The sequence below is a fragment of the Danio rerio genome, chromosome 9, assembly GCF_052040795.2.
Source record: "Danio rerio strain M-AB ecotype USA chromosome 9, GRCz13ab, whole genome shotgun sequence".
NCBI lineage: Eukaryota > Metazoa > Chordata > Actinopteri > Cypriniformes > Danionidae > Danio > Danio rerio.
This window is the reverse complement of record NC_141029.1, coordinates 51,092,501-51,105,000: the sequence shown is the minus strand read 5'-3', so window position 1 is coordinate 51,105,000 and position 12,500 is coordinate 51,092,501. Positions and strand designations below refer to the sequence as shown.

The window sequence follows — 12,500 nt, the reverse complement described above, 5'->3', positions numbered from 1 at the left end:
TTTGCCATAAAAGAGAAATTACTGAACCTACACACAGGAGCCTGAGAAAAAAAAATGTAATTGTCAAAGACTCTTGCATTTGAACTCTTCATATACACTGGGGGAAATAAGTATAATTAATAATAAAGTGCTGATGACATGGAATTAATTTTAAAACCCAAACAATCAACCCAAGCTCATTCTGGAAACGTAGCCCTATGGATGTTTCTGGAGACCGCGATTTACGTGGCCGGAGGTACGTACTGCCGTCTTTAGTTTTTTTGAGCGAATGCTGCTGGTGGTGTGGCGCCGCACTGCTCCTCCGAATGGAGGGCTTTACCGATGCAACCAGTTTGTCCGCTTAGCTTACAGCGTTGCATCGGCGGAGCGGAGGCCCCGGAGGAGGAGGAGTCGGCCGCGGGGACAACGACCAGGATCGAGTCCGGGGAACAGCGGTTCCAGAAATCAGGTAAGATTAAAAACAGAATCCGAAAAATAAGGGCGAGAACGCGGCAGGATCCGAAAAAGCGGTCGAAATCAAAGACGAGGGCTTTTGCTTTTTTTTTTTTCTGGACGGCTTTTGCAAAGCGTTGCTCGGGTTTAGGGAAGGAGAAGGAGGAGGAGGAGGAGGAGGAGGAGGAGGAGGAGGAGGGAGAGGATGGCTTTTCGCGCGAGAATAGCACGGGCACGAATGGTGCGCGCTCCCGAGAGGCCCCGAGAGGCAAAAAAGCGCGCACAGCGGCCTCTCACGGATCCGCGAAAACAAAAACCGCTCGAATACGTACCTCGCGGGACGTATCTCCCGGTCAGCAGAAACATCCACAGGGCTACGTTTCCACAATGAGCCTAGGTTGCAAACAATACAAAGATAAAAATAAAACAAAACAAAATAAAATCTGAAAAATTACACAAGGAGAAAGTACTGAACTACTGAAACATATTTAATACGTTATATAAAAGACTTTTTTGGTGATGGCAGCTTAAAGAGGCCTCTCATATGGAGAATGAAGTCACATGCCTTGCTCAGGTGTGAGTTTTTCCACATACTTCAACAGAGTGTAAAAATCTTGATGGTTCTGTGGGTCTTGTCTGATTTTATTTTGTATTTTCTATTGGACTCAAGTCCGGTGATTGTCTGGGCCATTCTACAGCTTGATTTTTTTTCTCTGAAAGCATTTAAGAGTTTCCTTGGCCGTATTTTGGATCATTGTCTTGCTGAAATGTCCACCCTGGTTTCATCTTCATCCTCCTGCTAATGTAGATGTTGAACTGAAGCAACTGATATTAATTTACACTGAGGAAGGGCAGAGATTTTGCTGAAGAACTACTGAGAGATTTCAGCTGCTGTCTGGGCTTTCACTCCCTTTCTACACCTCCCTTTCTTCATGTGTTCAATATATTTCCCCTGTGTCATTTCATATTATTATGCATAACTTAAATTGTAAACTAGTTACATTTGTTTTCTTTGCATATATGGATTTCTTTGGTTGTTACCAACATCTGAGGAAAATTTCAAATCAACAGCACCTTCAGAAATTTGTTTTTGGAGAAAAACGGTGAGGATTTCCCCCACTGTATGGAACATACCAGCTCAAAATTCTGATGTATTTAGTTTGTCCAATTTGTAAAAAAAAAAAAAAAAAAAGCTGTAAAATGTCCCAAATCATTCACTTACGAGAGTTCGCAATGCCCAGGATGCTGCCTAGGATTGTAAACAACAAGGCAGCTCACTAGTGTTTGAAACAGAGCTTTGCATGTTTAATTCTCTCAATTGATTCGGTCTTAGATGGGGTCCCTGAATAAATCAATTCATATACAAATTCGTCAGCTTATGAAACAAAACGCTGCGTGTACCTCGCAGTTTCATTCATCTGGAAACAAAAACCAATATGAGTGTTTCCATTAAACTCCTGAAAAAAGAAATTAGCAGATAACAGTCTCATTTACAAGAGCAGCACAGCATATTGGCGCTTGCTATATCATGAATTATGTTTGCAGCAGGATAGTAATTATGCAAGCTATTGATGAAAAACATTAGTTGCAGAGATACCAAGCTGGCTTAGATCAATGTAAGAGAAATTGAAAGTGCTATTATGATTAAAAGCCTGTCTGCTGTATATTCAGCTAATGAAGGGGGAATTGAGAAAAATGACTGGTCATAAATACTTCTTACCATCCATAAAAATTGCATTTTACAGTATTTTGCATATGCGAATAACGTTTCATCGTGAAATCTCTTTAGTTTGTGGCAAACAGTACAGCAGCATCCAGGATGAGTCAGACTGTGTGTTTAGTGAAGCTGCACTTGTAATGAAGATTGACTTTTTGTTGCTGATTATGCATGTTTATGATTCAGAGGATCTTTCAGGATATCTCTTTCGTTACATTTAACTGTTTATAAAAAGCACTTTTTTTAAATACACTATATTAGGCCACTTTATTAGGTACCCCTGTCCAACTGCTCGGTAACACAAATTTCTAATCAGCCAATCACATGGCAGCAACTATGCATTTAGGCATGTAAACATGGTCAAGACGATCTGCTGCAGTTCAAACTGAGCAAAGGTTATTTAAGTGACTGAACGTGGCATGGTTGTTGGTGCCAGACGGGCTGGTCTAAGTATTTCATAAACTGCTGATCTACTAGGATTTTAACGCACAACCATCTCTAGGGTTTACAGAGAATGGTCTGAAAAAGAGAAAATATCCAGTGAGCGGCAGTTCTGTGGGTGCAAATGCCTTGTTGATGCCGGAGGTCAGAGGAGAATGGCTAGACTGGTTCCAGCTGATAGAACTCAAATAACCACTTGTTACTACTGAGGTCTGCAGAAGAGCACCTCTGAATGCACAATACGTCCAACCTTGAGGTGGATGGGCTACAGCAGCTGAAGACCACACAAGGTGGCACTCCTGTCAGCTAAGAACAGGAAACAAGGCTACAATTCACACAGGCTCACCAAAATTGGACAATAAAAGATTGGAGAAACGTTGCCTGGTCTGAAGAGTCTTGATTTCTGTTCCGACATTCGGATGGCAGGGTCAAAATTTTGCATCAACAACATGAAAGCATGAATCCATCCGGCCTTTTATTAACGATTTAGGCTGATGGTGGGGGTGTAATGGTGTGGTGGATATTTTCTTGGCACACTTTGTGCCCATTAGTACCAATTGAGCATCATGTTAATGCCACAACCTACCTGAGTATTGTTGCTGACCATTTTCCACCCCTTTATGAGCACAGTCTAGCCATCTTCTGATGGCTATTTCCAGCAGGATAACGTCCCTTGTCATATAGCGTGAATCCTCTCAGACTGGTTTCTTGAACATGACGATGAGTTGACTGTACTAAAATGGCCTACACATTCACAAGATCTCAATCCAATAGATCGCCATTGGGATGTGGTGGAACAGGAAATTCGCATCATGGAAGTGTAGCCGACAAATCTATAGCAACTGTGTGATGCTATCATGTCCATATAAACCGAAATGTCTGGGGAATATTTCCATTACCTTGTTGAATCTAAGCCACGAAGGATTAAGGTGGTTCTGAAGGTCCAACCCGTTACTGGTGAGGTGTACCTAATAAATTGGCCATTGTTTGACAAATGTGTAGGTTTTAATTTAATAAATAAACAATTTTAAGTTGATACTGTATATCCCTTGTTACACTAACACAACACACATTATAAGTCACAAAGTTTGATTGTTTGTCCACATAACACTGATTTTCAATCACAACTAATGACAGCATTTGCTATTTTGAATAAATGTAAATATTTTCTAAGTAATAAATGAATAATAAATTAGTTAATGAATTAATGAATAAACAAACAGATTAATTATTCTTTGACAACATTCATTCATTCAACACTTTTCGACTTATGCCTAGTTCAGACTGCGTGATTTTAGCCCCGATTTTGGCTCGCCGACAGGTTTTGAGAAATCGCCGACAAATGCCTGAAATCACAGGCAAATCGCTGCTCGTGCAAGTGAGTGACAATCACACAGTATGAACGATCAAAGACGCGATCTGAGAGAATCGCCGATGAGTCGCCGATGCCTGCAAGATATTTGGCATGCTAAATATCTGGAGCTGTCGTCGATTCAAATCATGCCGTGTGAATTGAGTTTTGACTGCAAATACAGTAACATCAGCGATCGCCTACAGCCAATGAGAGAGCAGCTTTCACTTGCGTGTGCGTGTGTGTATACCTGCTGCAGGCCAGCGAGAGGCTGGAGGAGAAGTTAAAAGCGCTCTTTTTCGGTTTATTTGGACCCACGAAATGAAGGGAAAACTAGTGGAGGTTTGACAGGACTAAGGAGCAACCGTGTCTGTTTGACGTTTCATACAGAAAGAAATTAGTTTATTATCAACGTTGAGGAGAAATGGCTAATTCCCTTTAAACCCAGGTGAGCAAACATGTACATGTTCTACCCCATTAAAGGCTTCTTTCTTATTATGTAGTTAATAACAAAAGATATACTACATGTTTTTGGCTGTGAGACGTAGTTTGGACGAAGTTGTCGGCGATTCTCCCTATAGTAAAATGCAATGTAAATGTCCATGTCGCCGAACCATCTTGCAGTGTAAACAAAGCAGCGACGGAACGCTAGCCCAGATAGTCATGCAGTGTGAAAACATCCGTGACACGACTAGTTTGAAAATCATGCAGTCTGAACTCGGCATTAGTCCCGCAGCGGATGCCCATCCAGCAACCCGACACTAGGAAATACCCATACACACCCATGGGTTTGACTGAAAGGGCATTCGCTGCATAAAATATACTGCTGGATAAATTGGCGGTTTATTCTGCTGTGGCAACCCCTGATTAATAAAGGAACTAAGCCAAAAATAAAATTAATGAATGAATGAATATTTATTATATACTGTTGAGGATAATAATGTATTAATAATAACTGATTGTTAATAAAAAAATATTATTAATAATGTTTATTAACTACATTTTATGAAGGATATGCAATGAGTGATTGGCAGCCTGTTTCTATGCAGTTCCCAAGGTGCTGCTGCATGATTGCCATAGTGTTGCTATGTGGTTCCCGTGGGGTTGTTTTGGTGTGATCAACAGGTTGTTTCATTGTGGTCTTCAAGGTGTTGCTTTATGAATGCATGGTGTTGGTATGGTAATTAGTGTTGCTGTAGTTGTGGTCCCCAGTGTTTTCACAAGCAGCTCTCAAGGTGTTCATTCATTGTTTTTTGTTTTGTTTGTTTGTTTTTGTGTTTTTTCGGGTTACTCCCTTTATTAATCAGGGTTCGCCACAGCACAAGCATATGTTTTATACAGTTGATGCCCTTCCAGCTGCAACTCATCACTGGGAAACTGGCATACACTCTCATTTACACTCATACACTATGGACAATTAAGCTTACCCAATTCACTCATGGACTGTAGGGGGTAAAACAGAGCAGCCGGAGGAAATCTACGCCAACACGGGAAGAACATGCAAACTCTACACAGAAATGCCAACTGACTCAGCCGAGGCTCGAACCAGCAACCATCTTGCTGTGAGGTGACAGTGCTAACCACAGCACCACCATGATGCCCTCAAGGTGTTTTTATTCATTTATTTATTTATTTATTTATTTAAATTTCATTAGACTTGTGTGTTTGTGTGTGTTTTGATGTGGTGTATCTGAATGCATTGATACACTTTCCAATTACATAAAAGTTGCTAGAACTGCTTCTCTCCATAATGTGATTCGTTTCTGCATGAAACTGGATATTCAGAGAGACAAATTGTTGGCCTGTTATTGTTCAAAATCTTCAGGGGATTGATTGGACTGTTAAGCAATTCAAAAAAAAGCATTCAAAGTGGAAAGCCATCGCACATACAGAGCAAATTACCAACACGATTTTCCCTTTAGAATGACGTCCATTGATGAATTGCGCACAATAAGAGCAGGGATGTGCATAAAGAAAGTAAATAGGGTCAATTGTGAGTCAGTGTTGACTTTAATCTCGCCGCTTGTATTTACCGTTCCACTCCCGGATTTATTTGCAGCAATTTTAAACCTGCCACAATTTCTTATTAAGTCAATCAAAGGCGCTTTAAAAGCCCTCACAGCGAATCAATAGCATCAAATGCAGTTGCTCCTAGAGTTAGCTTTGAATGTGTCTCGGGCTAAAACTAAGTGATGAATTGAATCCACACACAGCTTATCTGAGCAAAGGCGAGGTCTGGTCTTGTTTTAACAGGGCCATTTGGCCTTTTGAGGTTTTTATCTGCTTTTACAGACAGAGTTTCCTCCCCGTTTTCCTGATAAACATGCTGTGATTGGGAAATTATCTCAATCTGTTGTGTGTGTGTGTGTGTGTGTGTGTGTGTGTGTGTGTGTGTGTGTGTGTGGTGGCAGCTCATCTTGTAGGCTACCTGGAGAAAGATGTTATCTTTGGACAAACCCAGAACTTTCATTTAAGGTTAATATGTTGAAGCTTGCAGCACTAGAATGTGGAAATGTACATTGAAGAACATTGATTTTATCACAACATATCCAGTATAGGTAGTGTGTGTTTGTGGCATTCATTGTCTTTTCGGCTTAGTCTTTTTATTAATCATGGTTTGCCACAGCAAAATGAACCTTCAACTTATCCAGCATGGTTTACACAGCGGATGCACTTCCAGCTACAACCCAACACTGAGAAACACCTATACACTCTCAAATTCAAACATACACTAAGACTATGTTATGAATAAAGTTTATTTTTTATTTTTTTTAAGGCTCATTGCATCTTTCTTTGTCTTTTCCCCGCCTTTTTTGTTGTTGTTATTCCATGGGCTCTCATTCAAACGTGATTCGTGCTCTGATTGGCTGCTAGTCGCGGGTGGCCTATAAAAAGGGACTTCCGGCAGGATTCGGGGAGCTCATTTGTGTTGCGACGGTTGCTGGGAGTGGAGCTTCTGGATTTCCCTTACCCTTTCGGCCGATGACCAACATTCAATCTTGTAGCCTACCATTTTTCATACATTCAACTTGAGCTTGTAGGGGTGGCCTGCCTATTTATTTGATTACGTTTGACTATGTTTATGTTTATGGAGGAAGGTAAGCTTCCTTTATTTTTTCTTTAAATATTTAAGTAATTTAGTTCATTAACTTCGCAGATTCTTTTGTTTGTTATTTTGGCCTGTGGCCACCCTGAAGAGATGCTAATTCAAAATGACTATTTTTTTCTATAATAAATCTATTCCATTACTCTCGACTGAGTGTCCGAGTTTGGTTGTCGACCGAAGGGGATCTTTTGCATAAAGTTTTTGTTTTGTTTGGGAAGTCCACCACCCAAACATATTTGTTATTCCGTTTATTATCCCCATGTTGTTTTCCCCTAGACTTGGGGTCTAATAGGCCACTTTAGCTTGTTGAGGGGGAAACCGGAGCACCCGGAGGAAACCCACGCCAACACGGTGAGAAAATGCAAACTCCACACACAAATGCCAACGGATCCAGCCATGGTTCAAACCAGCAACCTTCTTCCTGTGAGGCAATTGTGCTACCCACTGTGCCACTGTGCCACCTGTGTTTGTGACATTTAAAGACAAAATTTGCATTATGACTCTGGTATGACACAGGTATTACAAAAAGAGGGTGACTTATGAGAACAATGCTCTTGTTGTTATCATTCAAAATGTTTATAAATCATATGTAATTATTTTTTGTACAGTTTCCTGTAAGGGGTAGGGTTGGGGATAGAAAATACATTTTTCTATAGTACAACCTCAAATCAAAAAAGTTGGGACCGTATGGAAAATGCAAATAAAAAAGTAAGTTGTGATTTCCAAATTTACTTTGACTTGTATTTCATTGCAGACAATATGAACACAAAATATAACATTTTTTCTCTGGTCAACTTTCACTGGTGACATTTCATTTGTAAAACTTAGGGATGGGCGATACCAAAAATTTTTTTTATTCGATACAATATTGATACTTTTTGTAAAAAATTTTACGATATTGATACTGATATCGATACCACTTTTTATTTAAAATGTTAATGTAATTTTTCTAAATAATGTTAATTAAAAAGGTCATTACGCGTGTGTGTGTGTGTGTGTGTGTGTGTGTGTGTGTGTGTGTGTGTGTGTGTGTGTGTGTGTGTGTGTGTGTGTGTGTGTGTGTGTGTGTGTGTGTGTGTGTGTGTGTGTGTGTGTGTGTGTGTGTGTGTGTGTGTGTGTGTGTATTACATTTCCTGTAATTCAGGCCTTCAACATATTCCAAAAAAAATTGGGACAGGAGCAGTTTTGGGCTAGTAATCAGGTGAAGTGGTTAAATAATGATGTGATTTGAAACAGGTGATGTCAACAGGTGATAGTAACTATGATTTGGTAAAAAAAAATCAGCAACCAAGAACGCTTTAGTCCTTTAGGAGCAAAGATGGGCCGAGGATCGCCAGTTTGACAAAAACTACTTGAGAAAATGAGTGAAATGTTTAAAAACTATTTTCCTCAAATAAAAATAGGAAGATGTTTGGATATTTCACCTAAAATAGTGCATTACATCATTAAAATATTAAAGAAATCTAGAGGAATTTTAGTATATAAAGGTTAAGGGCACAAGCCTAGGTTGAACTATTGTGCTCTCTGATCCCTCAAGCACTGCATCAAGAATCCTTACTCATCTGTTAGCGATATCACCACATGAGCAGAGGACTACTTTGGCAAACCTTTGTCGAGTGCCACAATATGTAGTTACATCCACAAATGGCAATAAAACTGTACTGTTCCAAAAGGAGAAGTAGCCCAAATGCCAGGGTCTGTCATGGTATGGGGTTGTGTCAGTGCCCTTGGCAAAGGTAACTTGCACTTGTACAAAGAAATTTTGGAGCACAAAATGCTGCTAACTATTCCAGGAACACCATATTTCAATAGGACAATGCAAACTACATTCTGCACACATTACAAATGATAGGTACTTGAGGGGCCTGTCTGCAGTCCTGACCTGTCTTTAATAGAGTATGTGTGGTGCAGTTTGAAGCACAAAATGCGACAATGAAGGCCCTGTACTGTTGGTCACCTTGATGCTGCGTTCCCACCAAGCGCGCACCGGGCGGATAAATCGCGCTATTCGCTCGTAAATAGCCGCGTGAACATTTGAGGTTTCTAGCTTCATTCGCACGTCAAACCCCGCTTCATTCGCACGTCAAACCCCGCTTCATTCGCGCGTCAAATCCGCTTCATTCACGCATCAAATTCTCTTCAGAACAGACACGGATTCGCGTGATGAGCAGGGCTTCTGTCTGCCCGGTGACACTAGCTTCATAGCTAAATGGCTAACATGGATTTTATGAAGAAAATAACAGTGTTTATGTGCTTTATGAAGGCTGAAAAACAGTGTTGATACGTTTAGGGCTGTGTCTGAGTCCACTACATACTTTCAGAGGTGCATCCAGCTCTGTGAGCTCATAAACTCCTCCAGAAACTGTACCTGGCTGAAGAAGGCTTTCAGCGGTGCTTTTGATGGTGCTTTTGACTGAACCCAGCCCAGCCCAAGCGCACCATAGTAATGCCATCTGCTTGCTTATTCTTCATCTAAAATGGTTTTCACGCCATACCTTTGAGCGGACAAAGAGATTTCAGATTGATTTTAAAGTCATTTCACTGATTGACATTTACTTGCACCTGGTCTCCATTGTAATATGAGTTCAGCAGAGTGGGAACGTTTCTTTCATTTCTGCATGGCAGATGGTCAGCAGTTCTGGCCAGCTACTGTAGAGCTTAATGGCAGCGTTCATATCAGCATAAAGCCATAGAGAGCTGCAGCTTTGAAGGTCTTTGCTATTGTAGGAGATTATCGATGCTTATTTAAAGTTGGCTTAAAATCAAATTGACCTGATTTAGTTTCTTAATACTTATGCATATCAGCCCGGGCCCATTGGAAATACATGCCTCAGCCTACATATTTGCAAAACGTTTAATATGTTGCTCTGGGTACGTTTTGGTGCACGTTTCAGATGGCAAATCCACTAGAGGGCGCTGTCTACATTTTTATGAATCAAAAATGTTACTTTTGATATATTTTGTTGTAGGTTTCAGTCCTTCTTGAGAAGGCGAGGCTTGTCATACAGAACACTTAGACCAGCACACCACAGACCGTTAAGTTAATTTTAACTTAGTAAATTTTTAAATAAAATTTAAATTACAATTTTTAACCCAGTTGTTGAGTTCATCCATATTTGAACATGGGGCTCACACTTAGTAATAAATGTCCTGTGAAGTGCTTTGAAATTTTTTTTATTAGAAATTTGACATTCTCAACTGAAACAAGACATGGCAAGGCATGTAGTAGCTCCTCCCCTTTTTAAAAAACAGCCAATAGCATTTTGTTTTTATCACAGCTTTGCCAGTGAGAGTAGTTGAGATCAAGCGCATCAAATGAAAAGGAAATAAGAAGCGTCTTGAAAGGGGCGGGGCATGTCAGATACTAGAGAGCATTTGATTGGTCAGAAGATTTTATGAGAAACTGAATTATTGGATATTTGACACAGTTGTTGTAGAGATTATTAAGCCTTCCTGTAATGATGAATGACCCACACACGAATGCCATTACAATGTTGTGCACACACACTGTGTGCGTTTAACATGTGCTGTTTTTGCTCATTATGTCACAGCAAATATGACAGGATGCACATCCAATTAATAAACATGCTGCTGTATAGAGATCCATTATAGCTAGGCATGGCTGGTGTCTAGAGCCTGAAGCGCAATTGTTTACCAAAGCATGAAACGCCCAGGTCACCTGACTAAAGAGATTCAAAGTACCGGCCATTTCAGAAGCGTTTCGAAACCTGGTGAATCTGTGTTTGATTGACAGGGTCGGGAAAAAAAATCTCATTTAGTTCACCTACTGTGCGTGTGCAAATGTTGCAGCTTTACTGTGGTTGTGTATTATTTAATAAGATGACAGTGACGTTGGGGGCCTCAGCTTTGATTTATTCTGCACATACAGAGCTCAGTTAATATCTTGAAAATCGCGTCTCTTTCTTTTTCCACTCAGGCTCGCGTTAGCGTCTAACCCCGTCAGCGGCAGATTCAACTCTGAAGATGGCGCTGACTGTTCACACACCGCTATTGTGTGCATCACTAATATGTCCTCTCCGTAAAACAACATTTGTTAACACGGTTCTGCATTGTGTACATGTCTATACCAAAACTACATGCATTATAATTAAGAAAACAAAATAAAAAACAAAAGTAAATGTAAAAAATAAAGATTTTTTTCATTAAGTTCACGAATACTTGTATTTTTTATACGTATTAGCCCAGCTACACACAGAGTAATTGTTCTGCAAATGTCCAGACTTGTGCAAATACTCAGAAATTGTGAGTTGATGTGTTTTAACAATGTTAATTACCAAAACAAGACATATCTCGGCTTGCTAGTAAGGAATTCACAACGCTCCACTAAATCACTTGATGCATCATTTCTACAATGTGGGGTATGAGCTCTATGCACAGCTAGAGTTTAAAAGCCAACGATGAACTTCCGATTAAAGCTTAATGTGACTATTTTCAATTTCACAAGGTTGTTTTTACAGCATCGATGTTGTAATGTAATTACAATACTTTCAGTTAAATAGGCTTAATCATTTATTTACTTGTTTTAGCGTAAAACAAGATGAAAGACCATTGTAACCAATAGCGACATCGGTGGTAACAGGCTAGCGCAGAAATTCTATTGAAACTACTGGGGTAAAACAACCAATCATATTTTAAGACATGGTGGGGGTAAATGGAATTTAATGCAGTGCTTCTTGTCCGATCTGAGACCCACTTCATATTGTATATGTAACAGGCAATGAAGATCGCTGATTTTTAAAGAAATCAGATATTAATCATGACAATTTTGTAATGGAAAGACAGTACACTGGAAGCCGCCAGACTGCCTGGCTGAAGAATTAATTAAGAATTAAAAGTCTGTGTGCATATAGCCCATTATGCTTCAGTCTGCATGTTCCAGAGTAATACATACAAAATGTCCACTAGGTGCCACTACAGAAACAGGTGTGAAAAAATTCGAAGCTTTAACACATTTGTTATGACTGTTTCAGAGTTTCATGAAGCCACTAATTATAGCTAAGTTACAGTACAAATATAAAGCTGGTTTAACTTCCCCACAAACATGGACTCCTGTTGTGTGAATGAAGCGTCCTTGTTTATAGTTGTGTACACTATGCAGCGGTTATGAATTACATAGCTCAGAAAGTATAGTTCAAAATGCTATAAAAATACAAAGTGTAGCACTTGCTTCTTGATCACAGAAAGTTGTTTAACAGATCTTATAATCCCAGTTTCTTTACCAATCCTGTCTTGTGGATATGATTATATGCGTTAACACTGAAACATGTTAATATACGCACCTGTCAATTAACATTGATGGGCGGGGAAAACTGCACCGATATGTCTCGGTGTGGTGATCCTCAAAATCGTATCGTAGTTTAATGCAATGAAATGTAAAAAATAAAAACTTGTTTATATCACTTCAATATGACTGTGGACACAATACAGCTATA

General features: G+C 39.8%; 1 protein-coding gene and 1 long non-coding RNA gene across 13 annotated transcripts in view; one reads left to right on the top strand and one right to left on the bottom strand.

Annotated features, from left to right (window-relative positions):
- b3galt1b (beta-1,3-galactosyltransferase 1b) overlaps positions 1–12,500 on the top strand; it is a 370,673-nt gene that overhangs the window by 345,555 nt on the left and 12,618 nt on the right. The gene's annotated exons all lie outside the window — the stretch shown is intronic.
- Positions 7,763–12,442, bottom strand: LOC147842444 (uncharacterized). The gene is made up of 2 exons (XR_015500144.1): positions 9,130–12,442; positions 7,763–8,912 (listed from the first exon to the last, which is right to left on the bottom strand). It is a non-coding gene; the product is annotated as an uncharacterized LOC147842444 (long non-coding RNA).